The sequence below is a fragment of the Camelus ferus genome, chromosome 7, assembly GCF_009834535.1.
Source record: "Camelus ferus isolate YT-003-E chromosome 7, BCGSAC_Cfer_1.0, whole genome shotgun sequence".
NCBI classification, from domain to species: Eukaryota; Metazoa; Chordata; class Mammalia; order Artiodactyla; family Camelidae; genus Camelus; species Camelus ferus.
Window position 1 is genome coordinate 62,977,992 of NC_045702.1, and position 19,176 is coordinate 62,997,167.

The following is a 19,176-nucleotide window of genomic DNA, read 5'->3' on the forward strand; positions in this document are numbered from 1 at the left end:
ATGACTTAAAACATGAAGTATTAATTCCTTAAAGTCTTCAGACTTGTATGGGAGTACTTTTTGAGGTAGTACTTTGAAATCTAACAAGTTTATAAGGAATGTGAGGGAGATGGGCAGAGGAAATAAAGGCTTATTGGCGTCAACTGGTCATGAGGATTTTACCTGGGCTGACAAGAGCTGATACAGCAGCAACAGTTGCCAGTGGCCATGGAGAATGTGGTGTCACCAGAAGTAAAATACAGCACCCATTTAGGGGGCTGGGGAAGGACAACTTCTTTGTAGAAACAAATGGATAATGCTTGTTAGGCAAGATTAATATGTCAAATTTTAAGGTTTGAGTCTGCCTGAGAGAGAGTCAGTTCTTTAAAAAAAATATTTAGTTCTGGGCATGTCTTGGGGATTATTGCCGGTTTAGTCAGTTCCAGATGACTGCAATAAAGCCAGTCACATGGATTTCTTGGTTTCCCAGTGCATATGAATGTTATGTTTATACTATAGTTGTATAGTTATGTTCATATATCTACCAAGTGTGCAGTGGCATTATGCCTAAAAAATGTACATTCCTTTATTAAAAATACTATATTGCTAAACAATGCTAACCATCATCTCCTTTTTGCTGGTAAAGGGTCTTGCCTGGATGTTAATGGCTGCTGACCGATCAGGGCGGTGGTTGCTGAAGGTTGAGGTGGTTGTGGAAATTTCTTAAAATATGACGACAATGAAGTTTGCTCCATGAATTGACTTTTCCATTCATGAATAATTTGTAGTACGCAGTGCTGTTTGATAGCATTTTACCCATAGTGGAACTTCTGTCAAAATTGAAGTCAGTCCTCTCAAACCCTGATGCTGCATTATCAACTAAGTTTGTTCCATAGCCTAAAGCCTTTGTTGTCATTTCAGCAACTTTCACAGCATTTCACAAGGAGGAGTTTCCATCTCAACAAGCTGCTTTCTTTGCTTATCTGTAAGGAGCAATTCCTCATTCTTAAAAATTTTATGAGATTGCAGTAATTCAGTCACATCTTTAGGCTCCACTTTTAATTCTAGTTCTTTTGCTATTGCATCACATCTGCAGTTCCTTCCTCCAGTGAAATCTTGAGCCCCTCAAAGTCATCCATGAGGGTTGGATTCATTTTCTTCCAAGCTTATGTTAATGTTGATATTTTGGCCTCTTCCCGTGAATCATAAAGGTCCTTAATGACATCTAGAATGTTGAATCTTTTCCAGGTTTTCAGTTTACTTTGCCCAGATCCATAATACATATTTAAAATTTTCTCACTACCACATTAGAAAAAGAAAGGAAAAAGGGAAATTAATTTTCATAATATATTAATTTAACTCAGTATGTCCAAAATATATTGTATGTCTATTTAGGTCCTTTCCCCATTTTTAATTGAATTATTATTATTATTGTTGTTGTTGTTATTGTTATTATTACTATTGAGTTGTATGAGTTCCTTGTGTATTTGACATTAACTCCTTATCAGACAGATGGTTTACAAATATTTCCCTCCATTCCGTAGGTTTCCTCTTCACTGTCAAGGACCTTTTCTCTTATCCCTATGTCATCTTTTATTCCCTGTGTTCTCTTCTAGGAGTTTTATAAATTCAGATCTTATATTTAAGTCTTCTATTAATTTTTAGTTAATTTTTGTAAGTCATGTAATATAGGGATCCAGTTTTATTCTTCTGTATGTAATTATCCAGATTTCCCAACATCATTTATTGAAGACACTCTCCTTTCCCTATTGAGTAGTCGTGGCTCCCTTTTCAAATATTAGCTGACTGTATTTGTATGGGTTTACTTCTGGACTCTTGATTCTGTTCCATTGATCAATGTGTCTCTTTATGCCAGAACAACATTGTTTTAATTACTGTAGCTTTGTAATATAGATCTTCTTTATTTCTCGAATTGCTTTGGCTAGTTGGGGTCTTTTGTGGCTCCATATGAATTTTAGGATTTTTTTCATTTCTGTGAAAAATGCCATTGGAATTTTTTTAAATTGAAGTTTAGTTGATTTATAATGTGGTGTTAGTTACCGGTGTACAGCAGAATGATTGAGTTATACATATGTATCTGTTCTTTTTCAGATTCTTTGCCATTGGAATTTTGATAGAGATCATATTTAATTCATAGATGACTCTGGGTAGTATGGACATTTTAACAACATTAATTCTTCTGACGCATGATCAAGGGATATCTTTCCACTTATCTGTGTCTTCTTCAGTTTCTTTCATTAAAGTCTTACAGTTTTCACTATATAGATCTTTCACCTCTTGGTTAAATTTATTCCTGAGTATTTTATTGTTTTTGATACTATCGTGAATGAGATTGTTTTCTTTATTTCTTTTTCAGACTTTTTTTGATACTGCATAGAAATGCAACTGATTTTTGTATATTGATTTTGTATTTTACAGCTTTACCAAATTCACTGACTAGTTCTAACAGTTTTTTGGTGGAAGTCTTTAGGATTTTTTTGCATATAAGATCATATCATCTGCTAACAGGGAACGTATGATCTGCTAATAAAGCCTCTATATTGCTTGAATGTGGGCATCACATTCTCATGGGGATACCTGGTAACCATCTGCAGGCCACATAAGCAAGCCTATTTTTTTAGGGTCTTTGTAGCCATGAGATTTTTGCATTCTATTAGTGAGGTAGCCTCTGAAATTTCTGTGCCCAGTTTCATATATGGATTTTACATCTGAAAGTCTGCATAGGAACCACCTGGAACAATGATTCTAAAACCTGGTTGATCAGATCTTTACAATCATCCATTGAACTCTTGCTTTTATTTTTATTTAAGATCTTTTTGTTTGAAACCTAGCAGTTATTTCCCTACCACAGGGAATTTTTCACTATTTGTCCCCCTCCATAGACTCTAGCTTTATGTCATATGGCTCATCTTTCTTTAGACTTTGATTTTACTTCTTTTGTGTCTTACCCCTCTTTTCCAGGTTCTAAGGTACAATGCCAAAATTCCCATTACTTGATTGTTGATTGATCTTGGACATCAATTTAAATATTGTTGCCTGAACTCACTTTGCATTCTAAATCCATTTGTACCTTCACAGCTGTATTCCATGAGCACGTATTAATATTGTTTTATTTTGCTTTTTTTTTTATAGTTTAGAGATCATTCTTTATTAGTACACAAGGAGCTGCTTCTTCCTTTATTAATAGCTGCATGGCAGTCTCTTGGATGGGTGTACCAGTATTTATTTAACTAACCTTGATTGATGGGCATTTAATCTACTGCCATTAAAAACATTTCTACAGAAATTTCTTTCTTTCCATATCATTGTTCACATGTGCAAAGTAACTGTAGGACATATTCTGAGAAATAGAATTGTTGGATCAAGAGGTTTATGCATTTAAAATTTTGATAGATATTGCCAGACTGCCTTCCGTTGATGTTGTACCAATTACACTTCTACCAACAGTGTGTGAGGATGCCTATTTCTCTTCCACCAACAGTAGGTTTTCAATTTTTTTGACCATTGCCAATCTGATACATAAAATTAGTATCTCCTGACTTCAGTTTCTATTTCACTATGAGTGAGGTTGAGCATCTTTTCATGTATTTAAAGCCTCATGTATTTCTTTTTGTTTAAATTGTCTTTTTATGTCTGTTTCTTATTAACATTTTTATTGATTTATAATCATTTTACAATGTTGTGTCAAATTCCAGTGTAGAGCACAATTTTTCAGTTATACATGAACATATATATATTCATTGTCACATTTTTTCCTCTGTGAGCTACCATAAGATCTTGTATATATTTCCCTGTGCTGTACAGTATGACCTTGTTTATCTATTCTACAATTTTGAAATCCCAGTCTATCTTTTCCCACCCCCAACCCCCTTGGCAATCACAAGTTTGTATTCTTTGTGAGTCTATTTCTGTTTTGTATTTATGATTTGTTTTTTTAGATTCCACATATGAGTGATCTCATATGGTATTTTTCTTTCTCTTTCTGGCTTACTTCACTTAGAATGACATTCTCCAGGAGCATCCATGTTGAGGCAAATGGCGTTATGTTGTTGGTTTTTATGGCTGAGTAGTATTCCATTGTATAAATATACCACATTTTCTTTATCATCTGTTGATGGACGTTTAGGTTGTTTTCATGTCTTGGCTGTTGTAAATAGTGCTACTATGAACATTGGGGTGCAGGTGTCATCCTGAAGTAGGGCTCCTTCTGGATATATGCCCAGGAGCAGGATTCCTGGGTCATATGTCTGTTGACCATTTATCTCCCCAGTTGAACTGTTTGTCTTTTTGTGGCACTTATTCATGTATTAAGGAAGTTAGCTTTTAGGCTATAATAATGCTATAATTTCCCCCCCCAACCAATTTTAACTTTTAAACTTTTTTTTGGCCATATAGAATATTTTGATTTGCATGAACTTAAGTTTATTTTTTATTTCATGGTTTAGAAAGCCTTTCCCATTCCAATATTATAAAATAATTTCCCATATTTTCTTCTAGTAGTTTTATGATTTAAAAGATTACAATTTGATCCATCTCAATACCATTTATTGAATAATTCTTACTCCACTGAGAAATATATTTGTTTCATTTCTTTACTGTATCTGTCATATCACATTATTTCCACTTCTTTAAGCCCTCCTTTTGCATCTTTGTGATTTGTAGCATTTTAAGGGTTTGTTTAAATATAGCTTTGATATAGTTCTTGCTAAATTTATTACTAGGCATTTAATACTGCTGTTATAAATGGGATCTTTTATTTCCTTATATTTTGTAACTGACTTGTTTGTATACAGGAAGGCTACTTATTTATTCATTTATTTTTATCTTAAAAAATTTTTTTACCATTCCTTTCTGTAATTGTTGTGTCAGCTGATACTTCCATAACAATGTTAAATAACCATGCTAATAATAGACATTCTTTTTCTTAACTTCAATAGAAATGTGCCTGGTGTTTTTCAACTAAGCATGATGTATGCTATAAAATTGCGTGAAGCAAGACTCTTTTCTTATTAAGAATTCTTTAATTAAAATGAAGTTAGATGTGAATTTGATCAAATGCTACTGTTTATCTATGGAGATGATTATGATTTTTCTTTTCAGCTTATTAATATGATGAATTATATTAATACATGTGCTAGTAAGGAGTATCCTACCATCCCTGACATGCATTTAGCTGACCAAAGTGTATTATTTTTTTTAAGTACTACTAAATTCCATTTAATAATGATTTAATTATGATTTATGAGTGGATATTTATAATTAACTTGATCTATTGTTTTCTTCTGTGCGATATATTTTGGGTTTTGGTATCAGTGTTTTGCTGGATATATTAAAACAAAAAGAAGAAAATGTATGGATGATTTTCATTATTGTTCTATTGCCTGAGATAGTTTATACAGCATTTGAAAAAGTTTTTATTATGAAAAATGTTAAATGTATATGAAAGTAGATAGAATAGTGTAACCCCATGTACCTGTCACCTAACTTAAGCCATTACAAATTTATGTCCAAGCTTGTTTCATCTATAGCCCTCCACCTCCCGCTGTCTATTTTACCTTCTGTATTATTTTGAAGCAAATCTTAGAAAATGGTAATAGTCTGTTTAGATTTTCTGTCTTTACTGAAGTCAATTTGATAATGCTATGTTTTTTTAAAGAATCATGCATTTTCAGATTTATTTTCATGAGTTTGAGCAAAGGAGTCTGTTCTTTTAATATCCTCTAATTCTGTGATTATTTCTAAGTTTTACTTCTTTAAAATATATTTTTTCTCCATTTTTTCTTAGTTAAAATCATGAATATTTATCTATTTACTTATCTTAAGAACTGACATTTACCTTTTTTTTCATTTGCTTCCCATTTAATTTTTTCCTGCTGTTATCTTCCTTTTGCTTTCCTTAGGTTTATTTTGTTGCCCTTTTCTAAGATCTTGATCTGAATGTTTAATTCATTCAGTTTCATTCTTTTTGATCACTCACTTAAGTTTCTAAGACTATGTATATTTTTCTGAGTACCACTTTATCTGCATCTCTTAGGTTCTGGTATATATTATTTTTATTACTTTTATTTTCTACGTATTTATCAGAAATGGTAAAGGAGCTGAGATTTTGAATGGTAAAGGTAGCCTGCCACAGTTTTGTGGATGCTGGAAGAAGACTTGAGATTCCTGGGTCAGAGGCAAAGTACTGTTTATTACTCACAGCAATAACAACAGTCCAAGAATTAACTTCTGTGGCACTTTCCTGAGCACCACTTCTCCCAGGGCAATGTGAAGAGGGCCAGTTGACATCTGCAAACAGCATGAGTTGCATTACAGGGAAGAAACTCTGAGCATAGGAAACCTGAAACTTTTATAATGGCCAAGAAGCTTGATTCTCTTTTGAAGCTTCAGAAGAAGATACTGTCTCTATTTTCCAAGATCTGTTACAAGATCTTTCCAAAGCTGTTCAGGATATAAACATCCTTGGAAAGATAGTCCAGAATAAAGGAAGTTAGTGCCTTATCTTGCAAGATGTGCAGAAATGTAAGGGACCCATGGAGAATTATTTCCCACCAATATCCATCCCTTGTTTCTATACCACCTTGGCTTATATTAATTTCCCCAAGAATAAGCTATTCTGTTAGCCACTCTGATTAATCTGAACAAGATTATATCCAAATCCATTCACTTTGTTTCGTGTACATATGAAGCACATACCTATCAGTAGGATTCTAAGCAGCAGATGAGGCAAACTATAATATTGACTTCAACCATGTCCCTCATGCTTCTGGATTCATTTAGCTGAGAAACTCCCATAAGCCCTTTGGGTCTATCTAGAAAACCAGATGGCTTTACTAATCATTAGAGAAATGCAAATCAAAACCACAGTGAGGTATCATCTCACCCATTAGGATGGCTACTATCAAAACCCAGAAAATAATGTGTTGATAAGGATATGGAGAAATTGGAACCCTTGATGGGAATGTAGAATGATGCATCTGCTATGGAAAAGAGTATGGCAATTCCTGAAAAAATAAAAATAGAATTATCATATGATCCAGCAATTCTACTTCTGGATATACATCCAAAAAAATTGAAAGCAGGACCTTGAAGAGAAATTGGCACACCTATAATCAATCATAGCGGCATTATTCATAGTAGCCAACAGGTGGAAGCAACCCAGATGTCCATTGACAAAGGAATGGATAAGCAAAATGTGCCATACATATATAATGGAATATTATTCAACTTTAAAAGGAAGGAAATCCTGTCTTGCTATAACATGGATGAACCTTGAGAACATTATGATAAGTGAAATAATACAGTCACAAAAAGACAAATATTGCATGATTCCACTTACACGAGATATATAGAGTAGTCAAATTTATAGAAACACAAAGTGGAATGGTAGTTTCCAGGGACTTGGGGGAAGGAGAATGTTATGTTGTACAACAATGTGAATATACCTAGCACTACTGAACTATACACTTAAAAATAGTTACAGTGGTAAATAATGTTTTATTTTACTACAATGAAAACAAAAACAAAGCCAGGTGGCTTTCTCCTTCACTTCCGTTTCTATATTAATTTACCCATCACTCAACTTCAACAATTAATAACTCATGATAAGATTAGCAGTTTATTCCTGTTTAATCCCTACCTACTTCTGCATCCCTTGATTATTTTGATATCATATAATTTCAACCATAAATCTGAGTACATATGTCCAAAATGTAAGGACTGCTAAAACTTTTATTATTAATTTTATCTATATCTAATCATGAAACCATCACACCTAGAAAATTAATGATTTTTGGTTGCTGTGCCTAAGTGTGGTCATGTTTTTCTTTATCCTACTTAGAGTTTATAGGGATTCTTAATTCTATATCTTGATGTATTTTTTTCAGTCTTGGAAAATAATCATTCTCTCTTCAGATTTTCTTTCTGCTCTATTCAATCACTCTTCTCCCTCTGAAACTCCAATTATATGGATATTAGACCTTTTCACTGTATCATTTATGTCTCTGGCTTGGTTTACATTACAGCAAACATGTGAAAAAACAGTAACAACAACAAAAAAGCCTGAGTCTGGGAGTTCCTTTGAAATATATTTGGCAGGATAATTTATTGACTTAATTAAAAATTTTTTCCACAGTCCCCAGTAGCTGTTATGTTCTAATTCTGGGTTTTCTAACTTTAGGGTATTGTAAACAGCCCTTATATAGAAGCCTAAAAAAAGAGCCTGGATGGAAATGGGAGTTTCTTGGCACCTGGGATAAAACCCCACCACCCAAGTTTTTGTTTGGGGAATACAGATTTAGGGGAAGAATAGCAGTGGGAACATGAAGGTTGCGGGGAGGGGGTTCATTGAGGAGGGCAGAGGATGCAGGACTGACAAGAGTGGGGTTAGCTTTCAGAGACTGGGGTGGGGTGCCAATGTAGGTGACAGCTTTGTGAGTAGTTGGAACCTATACCCTTTACCCTTGGAGTGAGATCTTCTGTTACGGAGTTGAGGTGGGGCATGTTGATGCCATGGACAGTGAGCATTTATGACTGTCTTAGAAGCTGACTTAATGGATCCCTGGCACAGAAGTATGGTGTGGCCTGTCTTTTAATGGACTGGTGGGCTTAAGCAATGAACATCTCATGTGTGAGCATGATGATCTGAAGGTCAGAAGAGATTTACCCTATTCTCAGGGCACCACTGGCACCACTGGGTGAGCTGAAGGGGAGAATGCAGTCTCCCAAATGTGAGTTGTAATATCTTGATACCTCTGACTGGTGGTGGCTGAGCCAGATTTTTTTTTTTCTATGTAGTGTATATCCATTTAATGTACTCTGTAATTTTTTTTTTTTTTTGGTATTTTCCTTTTTTTTTTCTTAATGGAGGTACTGGGGATTGAATCCAGGACCTCGTACATGCTAAGCATGTGCTCTACCACTGAGCTATACCTCCCCTGCAATGTGCTCTGTCTTGCTCTTGAATGTTGTAGAACAAATTCATACCTTGTTTGGTCCCTCAAAACCTGTTGTAATCATCCAGGTGTACCTTTGTTTTTCTCAACTTAGTCTAATTTAAAGAAAAAAAAATGAGGAAAGCAGATTTAAGAGAGCTCTTTTATTCTTGCACTTCCTTTGTTAGCAGCTATAACAATCTTTGGGAAACTTAAAAAGGACATGCAGAAACAAAGGAGAAAAGCCAAGACTACTATTTTATGGTGCAGTAGACTAGGTAGAAGAGAGAAACCTTGGTAGAAGCAACAGGTAAGAGCAGGTGCAGGTGAATCAAACAGAATAATCCTCAGGAAGAAATAAAAGAATGATGGTGCCTAGTTTAGACCAGGGATGTGGCCTGAGGTGTATGCTGGTGAGAGACTTGGGTCTGTCCTTAACCTATTAGACTCTATCCCACACCTTCACTCCTTGCCTCCAGTCTCTGTCTTCACCTACGGGATGTGCTCTACTGTGCTGGCTCCAAATAATAGTGGCCAACGTTGGTGGCTTGTATTTGGGTCTAGGATGTCCACCTCCTGTTGCCCAATAGGGAGGGAGGTCTGCAAGCTCTACTGAAGAGGGTGTTACTGGGAAGCCATGTCACAGGCATAAAAACTTGAAACTCTCAATGAATTTCCTCATAGAAACATGGTGCATAGTTCTATAGTAGTTAGCACAGGTGCATTTTGGTGCTGTTTAACTATCAGCACAACTATATGGGGTTAAACAGGCTATTACGGGGTTTCCTAAGAGCATGGAGTATAACATTGTTTCTATGGTAAAATACTTTTAAAAATTCCACAATAGACTGACAAAAGAACCTTTGGATACAATCTGTTTGTAAATTGGATTGGCCTGGCTAGGTTAAAGAGGCCCACCCTGCTCCACAGCTTTAATGTCTGCCCCTCTACAAAGAAGGCAAAGTCTTTTATAGTGACAGATAAGCCACACACTCTGATTTTAAATAAAGATAGAGATTGACTCCTTATAAGAGAGCCTGCCTGATTTAAGACAGGCCATATTTAATGAAATGTGGCCTTAAATGGGCCTGCTCTAAATGAGGCAGTTTGTGCAAAGTTTTCTACCATTATCAGCCCATCTGTGTTTACTTTTGTGTGAAAGTAAAAGTTTCAGTCTTAATTTGAATAAAAAATGGCATTGCTCCTGGTAATAAGGAATGTGAATATCACCCAGTAAAAAAGTAAATCAAAATGGGGTTTTTATTTTTTACTGGTTGCCATCTTCAGTGAAGAATGAATTAAATACATAGAGTCAAAAGAAAGATAAAGAGGGGGTGGTTGACAGTTTAATCATGTTTTATGTAACACTTGTTTTTCTTCTACATTAACACATTATACCATCCATCAGGACAAATTAATATATCTTGGGCCTTTAAAAACTATAAAAAAGTAATTTTAATGGTTGCAATAACAGCTCCAGATGAATGCTGGAAAACAGATACTCTAAACTGTCAAATAGCATTATGTATTGCTTGGCTCTGTTGAAACTGCAAGTAAATGCTGCTTTTGTATGAAGTTTCCTTGACTGCCAATGGAAGAACTGTAACATATTTATTGAGAACAAAATTGGAATGGGACTGAGACATGTTACAACAGAATGATACCTAATCCCTTCTTGCCAGTTGGACTGAATTAAAATACTAAATCATTAGGACAGTAAAGGGTTCTTGGTTATAAGAAGGAATAATTAAAGAGATTTTAAAAAGTGGAATGTTCATATTTACATCACTTATGATACAGAGATTTTACTTAAAAATATGATTTCTTATAATGTGGGGGGAATAGATTTAGATCCTGTATAAAATATGTGTTATTGGGAAAAAATATCAGAAAAGATTCAGAGATGAATTTAACTGTGTTATGGAAAGTGTTTACAACAAAGGCCAATTCCTACTGCTGTTTACTGCAGGTAAGGAGCTTCAGGATGCTATCCTGTGTTTGAAAGGGGTGACTCATGCCATCATTTATTGCAGTTAATTGCTAATGTTTGTGAGGAGCACAGTATGTTGCAAAGCAGGACTGAGTAATCCATGGTGACCTTTTGTGCTATCAAAGCTTTATCAATTAGAAGCCCCTGATTGTAAATTCAGAGAATGCCCAGTGAGTGCCGTCAAAGAAAGATCACACTTGGCTACTTAAGCAATCCCCCCTCCCCCCATCCCCCTTTTTGGCTCCTTTTCCTTCTAACTGAATCCTCTCTAGGGTGCTGTTTCCAAATCTGCAAAGTGAAGAATATTCCAAATATTTTCATACTTCAAGGAGTGTTGTGGTTTGTATAAGCAATATCAGGAATTTCTGAAAAATAGTGGTTAGTTTTTCCTGCTAAATGCCTTTCTTCTTGAGGCCCCTACATTGGCTAGCTAAATTCCTGGTCACCTTCTTTCCCATCTACTTCAGTGTATTGACCCTGGGCCTGTGTGACCTTTCGCAAACCTCCTTAAAATGTTTAAAAATTGGAAATTAAAGCCTTTATTTTTCTGTATTTTTCCCTGTGAGTCAGTCTTAATGTATTTGTTCATTCTCATTTACTCATATCCAGATAGGATTTTTCATTTCTTATTTTCCTTTGTGTTACTACAGCTTTTGACATTGTTTAAGCCCCATCTCCTTGCCTCTTCTTGAAATTCTCTGCTCTGGTGTCTTCTCTGACACTGCTTTGTCCTGGATCTTCTTTTGTTTCCTTTTTCCTTTTTCCTTTTTCTTCTTTTTTTAAACTGACCTGTCTATTTTATATTCTTTAATTTGGCCATTACCCAAGCCTCAGCTTTCTTTTCCTCTTCTACCCTCTTGGCAAGCTTATTTACTTCCAACTGTTTCCCAAGGTCCAGGTCTACATTTCTAACTGCTGTCGAACATCTCTACCATGCCCATCAAAAACAAACCCCCAAATCAAATTCATGATCTTCCTCTGCCCAGATTCAGGATCCTAAATTGTTACCTGAATTACTCCCTTCCATCTCCTCACCAGTTTCGCTCTAGGAATTACTGCTGCTGAGTCCCCATGTTAGCACTAAGTTGTAGTTCTCCTTTCCCCCACCTCCTGCCATCATGGATTAGTCTGTAAGACTGCACGTTCAGCTTGATTGCTATGTGTAACTCCTGGGGGATTTATGGATCAGTGTGGTAGTTCTTCTGGTCTCAGTTGGGTCTACTCATGAGTCTGGTCAGCTATGGGTTGGGTAGGTGGCTCTACTCACCTTGGCTTGGCCCACTCACATGTTTGGATGTTTACTGACCTTTGCTGGGCCTGTTAACATGTTTGGATGTCTGCTGGCTATAGATTGGTCTTTTACCCTCTTACCTTTCTGCTCAAAAGGCAGGCCAGGTTTGTTCTCATAGCAAAAACAGGGTTTCAAGGTTGTAAGCCTCTGACAACTCATCTGAACTATGGTGGGGGCCTGGTGGTTCATTCAAGGCAATAGGAAACAGGTGAGGGAAGCATTTCCAGTATAAGAGCTAGTATAAAATGCAGGAAAAATGCTGAGAGAAGTGACCAAGCTGTAGAAATGAACTCCAGAGTGGCATCCTCCAGTGAGGAAGCAGAGCAAACCAGGTGTCTGTGCACAGAAGTGGTACTGGATTGAGTGTGACTGGCACTCAACTGAGTGTATTGATGGCATAATTAAAGTCTCTGTGTCCTTTCCTTTCTCTATGCCCACTGAAAGGTGAATTGGTTTCACTGAATGTTGTGGTCAGTCATGATGGAATGTCTACTCGTTTGATCAAGCCTGCATCAATATTGCTCTGAGAAAAAAATTGCGGATATCCTGAAACTGCCCATAGAGAAAAAAAAATTTTTGTTAAAAGCTTTAGATTGAATGATTTCATTATTTTGGTAGCATCCTAACCCCTCTCACTTGGAAGCTCTTTCAGTTCTTCAACTGAGTATTTTTCCTGCCTCAGGGCCTATGAACTTCCTGTTCCTCATGCCAGGCTCCTTTTCATCCTTTATATCTTCTGCTAGAATGTCATCTCTTCATAAAATCTTCCCCTGAACACCCTATCTAAAATTGATTTCACTGGTTTTTTTTTTCTGTTTATAGTCCTTTGTTTTTATAATACATCATAATTGATAATTATTTACTTTTTTTTTCTTCTGTTTTTGTCTCTCTAGTTAAACTATGAGATCAGTGAGGCTAGGGGCTGCTACTTCCCTAGTGACTAACATACTGTCTGACACATACTAGAGACTAAATAAATATTTGTTGAATTAATAACATGGAGGGAGATATGTTGGGGGAGGGGAGGGGACTAAGCTGGATCTAGGCATGGTCTGGATGCCTAGAGCTAAAGTATGTTAAATGTCAGTCTTGAAAACCCCAAGACTAGTGGCCAACAGTCAAAATATGATATCCAAAGGAGAGTGATTAACTTAGGTCCATTCTGGACTGTTGTCTAAGGAGTTTGCGCTGGTGAATAAACAAAAGGCAGTAGAAGTCTGTAGGGCAGTAGGATACTCTTACTCATACTCATATGCAGATGGTAACATCCTAAGTGTCCTACCTGGAACTGCTGTAAGTTGTTACTGGTCCTCAGTCAGTGTCTAGGGGAATAGACTAGAAGGCCTGCGAAAGGCTAGGCATGTTGCCTTTCATCTAGGGTAAGATGGGATCTTAGTTTAGGACATCGTTTTAGTTCGGTTATTTTTGTTCTAAGGAATAGAACCTCTCAAGTTATTTCAAAGAATAAGGAGGAAGGTAAATATAACAGGAATCTCAGCTTAGCGACCAGGCCACACAGGAGTCTGGTACAAGCAAAGCTTCATGGGAAAGCAGAGAAACCACACTATAACTGAGTCTCACTGAAGATGGAACAAAAGCCCAGGTGGCTCTTTGGACCTCAGTACCAGGAGTTCACAGATCTTTAGACCAGGTCTCTGCCTTTAATATAACTCAGCAGTTCTCTTGTTGCTTTTTCTGTGTCATCTCCCTTTACCCACTTCCAATTCCCTCCTCTTCTTCAATAGCTTCAGACTCACCTGTGGAGCTTTAGAATATTGTCTTAGTCAGTTTGGGCAGTTGTATGAGTGTCTCATAAACAACAGAAATTAATTTTCACAGTTCTGGAGCCTGGGAGCCTAAAATCAGAGTGCCAGCATGATGGAGTTCTGGTGAAGACTGTTTTCTGGCCTCTTATAAAGGCATTAAACCCATCCACCAGGGTTCTACTCTCATGACCTAATCACTTCCCCATGGCCCCACCTCCTAGTACCATTACCTTGGGGCCTAAGATTTCACATATGAGTCTTGGGGGGACACAAACATTTCATCTATAGCAGATATAAACATGTATAGTTCCATCCCTGTAGTTTCTGACTTGGAACATAAGCTCCATAAATTTAAGAGTTTTTACTTGTTTTCATCACAACTGTATCCTGTGCCTAGAACAGTGCCTGGTACATAGTAGATGTTCAAAAATTACTTGTTGAATAAATAACAGTCTAAGATGGGGCCCAGATGACAAAGTTTTTAAGTTTCTCAAGTTATTTAGATGTGTGGTCAAGTTGATAACTACCATAGTACATATGGTTTCTTTCATCTACATCACAGATTCATCTTCAAAATGTCATCTTATTTATGGCTTCTGCTCTACTTCATGGCCTTTTTCTCTGCATTGTTTCAGCTTCTTATCTCTCTATTAACTGCCCATTTCTCTGTATTTTACAGTTCAAATTTCTATTAGCAAGACTCTGATTGGTCTAGCTTGTCTCTGTTTGAACAGATTTTCCCTCGTTAGAGCCCTGTACAGTGAGATGGTCAGCTTGATGACTGGATGCCCTTGTTTCTCTCTAGCCTGGTAATATGTGGCCAAGAAGGAGGTATGTAGACTGAAAAGTTTTAGGCCCTTCTTATCATGGAGTTATTTCTGATGTATTAGATTTCCGACGTATAAGAATGTCTCTGGATGGTGGGTGGAGAATAGTTTGGATGGAAAGATCTTCACTAAGAGGACAGCAGATGATGTAGTGCCATGAATTAGGGGAGTTGCTGGGGGGAATGAAGAGAGGTGGGTGCCATTCACAGAGGTAAAGAATTAAAGAAGCAAGAAAAGGTTTATGGGCAAGGTGATGACTTTAGTTTTGTACATGCTGGTTTTGAGATGCCTCGGAGGCATTCATATTATGTTCAGAGGCAGTTGGATATATAGGTCTGTTGCTTAGTAGGCAGATCTAGGCTGCAGAAACATACTTATGACATTTACATGTAGGTAGTGATTGAAACCATGCAATTGAGAACTGAGGAGATGGATGAGTAGGATGAGGAAGGAGGTGGCCTACAGAGGAAGCCTGAGAGTTTCCAATGCTCTAGAAAGAGGTAGGAGTAGGAGGAAAATTAGGAGAGCATTGTATTATGGAAGCCACTAGAAGAGGTGGATGATCAGCAGTATCAAATGGAATTATGTCATTGAAGAATGTGATTTTTGAAATTCTTGATTAACGTGTTGTGGAATTTTTGAGAGGTGCTCTTACAGTAAAAGATGAATCACTGTTACATAATTATTAAAAAGAAAAAGTTAATTGTTTGATGGCTTGTAAAAAAAGGCGGCACGTTTTCTATATAGATGGAAGAACTCAGATTTTTCTGTCATTTTGTTTTGTTCTTTACCCCTTTGGACTATCCTCCTTCATTAGAGGCTTTGAAAACATTAAACATTAAAGAGCTTCCAGAATCCATTTATATACATTCTGGGCAGAGAAGCTTGCACCAGATATTCCCTTATTTACAAACCTATGAGCAAGAACATACTTTTTGCAATGTTTACTTAAAAGTACTATCCACCTTAATTCCCCCTTTCTCTTTGGTCTCTTTCATTCCTGAATGGGTGTGACTAGCCTGAAGAGATCAAGGGGAAAAGGTTTTGATCCCCCTACCTTAAGCAAGAAGTATTTGTCAAGTGGGCAAGAGGATCAGTCACTGTTGGATACAGAAGTTGTTTTTAACTGAAGTTCCAGTTGCTTTCAAATCGATCTTACTACCATGGTCAGTTTTAGTTGTCCTTGGCAGAATGCAGGAATGAAAGTCTGAGCTTCCCCAGAGGCCATCTTTCCCTTTCCTTTATTATAATTGCTTTCTCCCCAAAAGAGAAGACATTGAAAGCTTTTGAAGAGCTAGAATTTTACTTTAGAGTGATCATTAAAGTTGCAATAGGAGAATATTTTTTAAGGAACCAGTTGAGGATCATGGTTACAGGAACTCAGAACAGCCTGGGAAATGGCTGGAGGCCTATTAGTAAATTATAGTTCTAATCAATGGCTGTTTCTGTTGTTAATACTCTGGTTCGAGTGGGAGGGGAGGAGGACTTCCAAGCTATTTATCCCAGTTAATCAGTTTGTTGTCTCTCAGCTCCAAACTTACTTTTCAATACCTGCTTGGGATTATGGGCTGGACTCTTTAAGCATTTCTATGTCACAGTGAGCACAATGTTAAACTTTGTCATTAGAGGTTGCTGGAGGGACACTGCAGGAAGACAGAAGAATCTCTTTCTAGTTAATGTGCCACATTTGTTTGTTTGTTTTTTTCCTTGCTTCTACCTCAGGGTCTGTCATTAGTGTATGTGTGTGTGTTGGGGGGCATCTACTGGTGCTCAAACTGAAATGTGCCCCAGAATGGGTAGTCCATTGGTGACTTCATAAGCCAGTGCTGAACCTGGTGACTACCTTGCTTCAACCATCCCAAAGTGGACACTGGTATGCTCCAGGTCTCATGCAGGCAGTGCCACCCTGATTTCTTCTGTGTGTATGCCCACCAGCCTTGCTGGGCTGCACTCTACAGGTGGTTTCCTATAGCCATCCTGCGATGTGCTTCAGGCCTTGTACCAGTAATAGTGCCCTGATTCCCTCTGTATGCTAACCCCCCAGCCTCGGCTTGCCTACTTCCTTAAGGGTTATCTCTTGCTGTGCTGTGACTGTGGACCAACTGGTCTTGCCAACCCAGCAAACATCTCCACTATCCAGTGGGTTGCAATCATACCTTGTTTCCAATGAGGTCTTTACCTCAGTCTTGGTGAGGAGGCCCTCCATCCAGATTTCTTCTTCACTGAGTACGCTTTATCAACCATGATGTTCTCTTTAGAGTTCTCTTATGTCTTTATGGTTACTCCTCTATCATAGTTAAATAAATTTTTAATGCTAAACTTCTCCTAGTCAGATTACTATGTGGTTTCTGTCTCCTGATTGCACCCAGAATGATACATTCTTTTTCCTTTAATCTATATACATACATCTTCCAGATTAATCTTCCTACAGCTCACCTTTGATTTAAAATACAAACCAAAAAAACAAACAAAAAGTTCATCTATTTTTTTTTAACTATACATACTCAGGTAAAAAAAGACTCTAACTTAAACTTATGACTTCAGAATTAAACTCTATAAATAAATGCTATGGCCATCTAAAAGTTTATATTGGCAAATTGCGTACATTTTCAAATTATAATGCAATATTTGTACACAGAATAACTATGTATACACTTCACTTACATTGCTGATACATAACAGTTACTCAAACTGTCTTGAGAAATGAGGCTTAATATAGATTGAAACTAGGTAGAAGATCAGTCTCAATTATAACATTTCTTTCACAACTAGTAAGAGATAATACAAACATTTGCTGAATATAAAAATAGTTCCATGCTTCGTGGTGTGTTCTGGATATTCCAATATATTTTACATGAGAGATGTTGACCATGAAGCAGTTCACTGCTGTGCTCAGTTGTAAAGTTGGAGGAACTCTGGTCCAAAGGAGGGGATTGCCCTCCATCCACTGGCCTCAATGCAGCTCAGGTAGAGATCTCACTATGTGAGTGAATGCAGCCTGGCAGTTTGGGAGGCCTGAGTGGAGGCAAGGGAACAGCACAGCTTTAATACGAGGGCCCACTCCTGGGAAAGGGACCATCAGGATTTGGTGCTTGGTCCCCTGGCTGGTTTGTAAAAGCCCCTTGTGATGTGCTGATTCTCATGACCTCTTCCAGGAACTTGAGCAACTTTAGCATCTCTGCCAACTCTTCTTGTATAGACTGTACGGATGTCTCTTCTGTTCTTGGATGAGAAAATTGATTTCCTTCCTTAAACTCAGGTTAACTGTCACCAACTTACTGTAAGTGTCAGTGAGGCTGGGTATATTTACTGGCTCCTTCTCTAGTCTGGCATTCTTTAAAGTTGTCTCCATCTTGGCATACTCCTTTTTAGCTACACAAAGCTTGTCGATAATGTGGCATTTCTCCTCAATCTGTGCAGCCAGTGTTTTTGCCAGTTGTTTTTCATGTCTTCTATTAAGTTGACTTCTAACAGACTGAACAAGTCTGAAAGTAAATAAGACAGCCACCCATAAGCTGAGGACAGGCAGACTCAACACTGTCTCCCAGCAGAGGCTCTGGAACATGAACTGAGAACACAGGCCATTGGGCAGCAGCAAAACCAGGACCGCACTCAGCTTTCTAAGGATCAGCCCAAAGCGAAGTTCCACAGAGGACAGCAGCCTCTCCATGGCACTGACTCACCACAGGGCTCTGCCCAGTTACCGTGGATCCACCAGTCACAATAAGCTGCAGGGGAAACCCCATCCTTCTACCTGGAACCCAACCAGCAACTGACATCCTGGATTGGTCAGTTACCAGGTCAGTGTCGGTGGGGAGGAGGCGTGGCTGTCAGAGGAGAGGGTTGTAACTAAAATTTCATTTTCTCCATTATTGTCTAATGGTAATTTTTTCTTACCTCTTTCTTTTTGTGTTTATATCTGTATACAATAAAAATATACTGAAATGTGTCAATGTAAAGTTCATGATTTCACAAATCTTTCAAATTCCTAACCCTTGACAGTATCGGAAAAGTCAGTGTATGAAACATATGTTTGAATCACATCCATTAACACAGAATATATACCCTCTGTCACATTTCATTTGAAATACACACACTCTCACGACATGCATGCATCAGTTTGATGGTGGCTGAACTTGATAAAAATGAAAAAAATCACAATGTATACTTTGATATCTGTCTCTTTTACTCTAAGTAATGTTTTTAGAGCTACATGTTTTTATTTGAATATGCCATTCATTCTGTTTGTAGGGCTGAATAATTTGACCTTGTAAGATTATATCACAAAATATTAATCCATTCTCTTAATAATGGACATTTGGGTTAGTTCAAGTGTGGGTTATTATGAGTAAATAAATAAATATATACA

At 37.2% G+C, this 19,176-nt stretch overlaps 1 pseudogene; it reads left to right on the plus strand.

Annotated features, from left to right (window-relative positions):
* Nucleotides 1-19,176, plus strand: part of LOC106728792 — a 334,339-nt pseudogene that overhangs the window by 7,483 nt on the left and 307,680 nt on the right.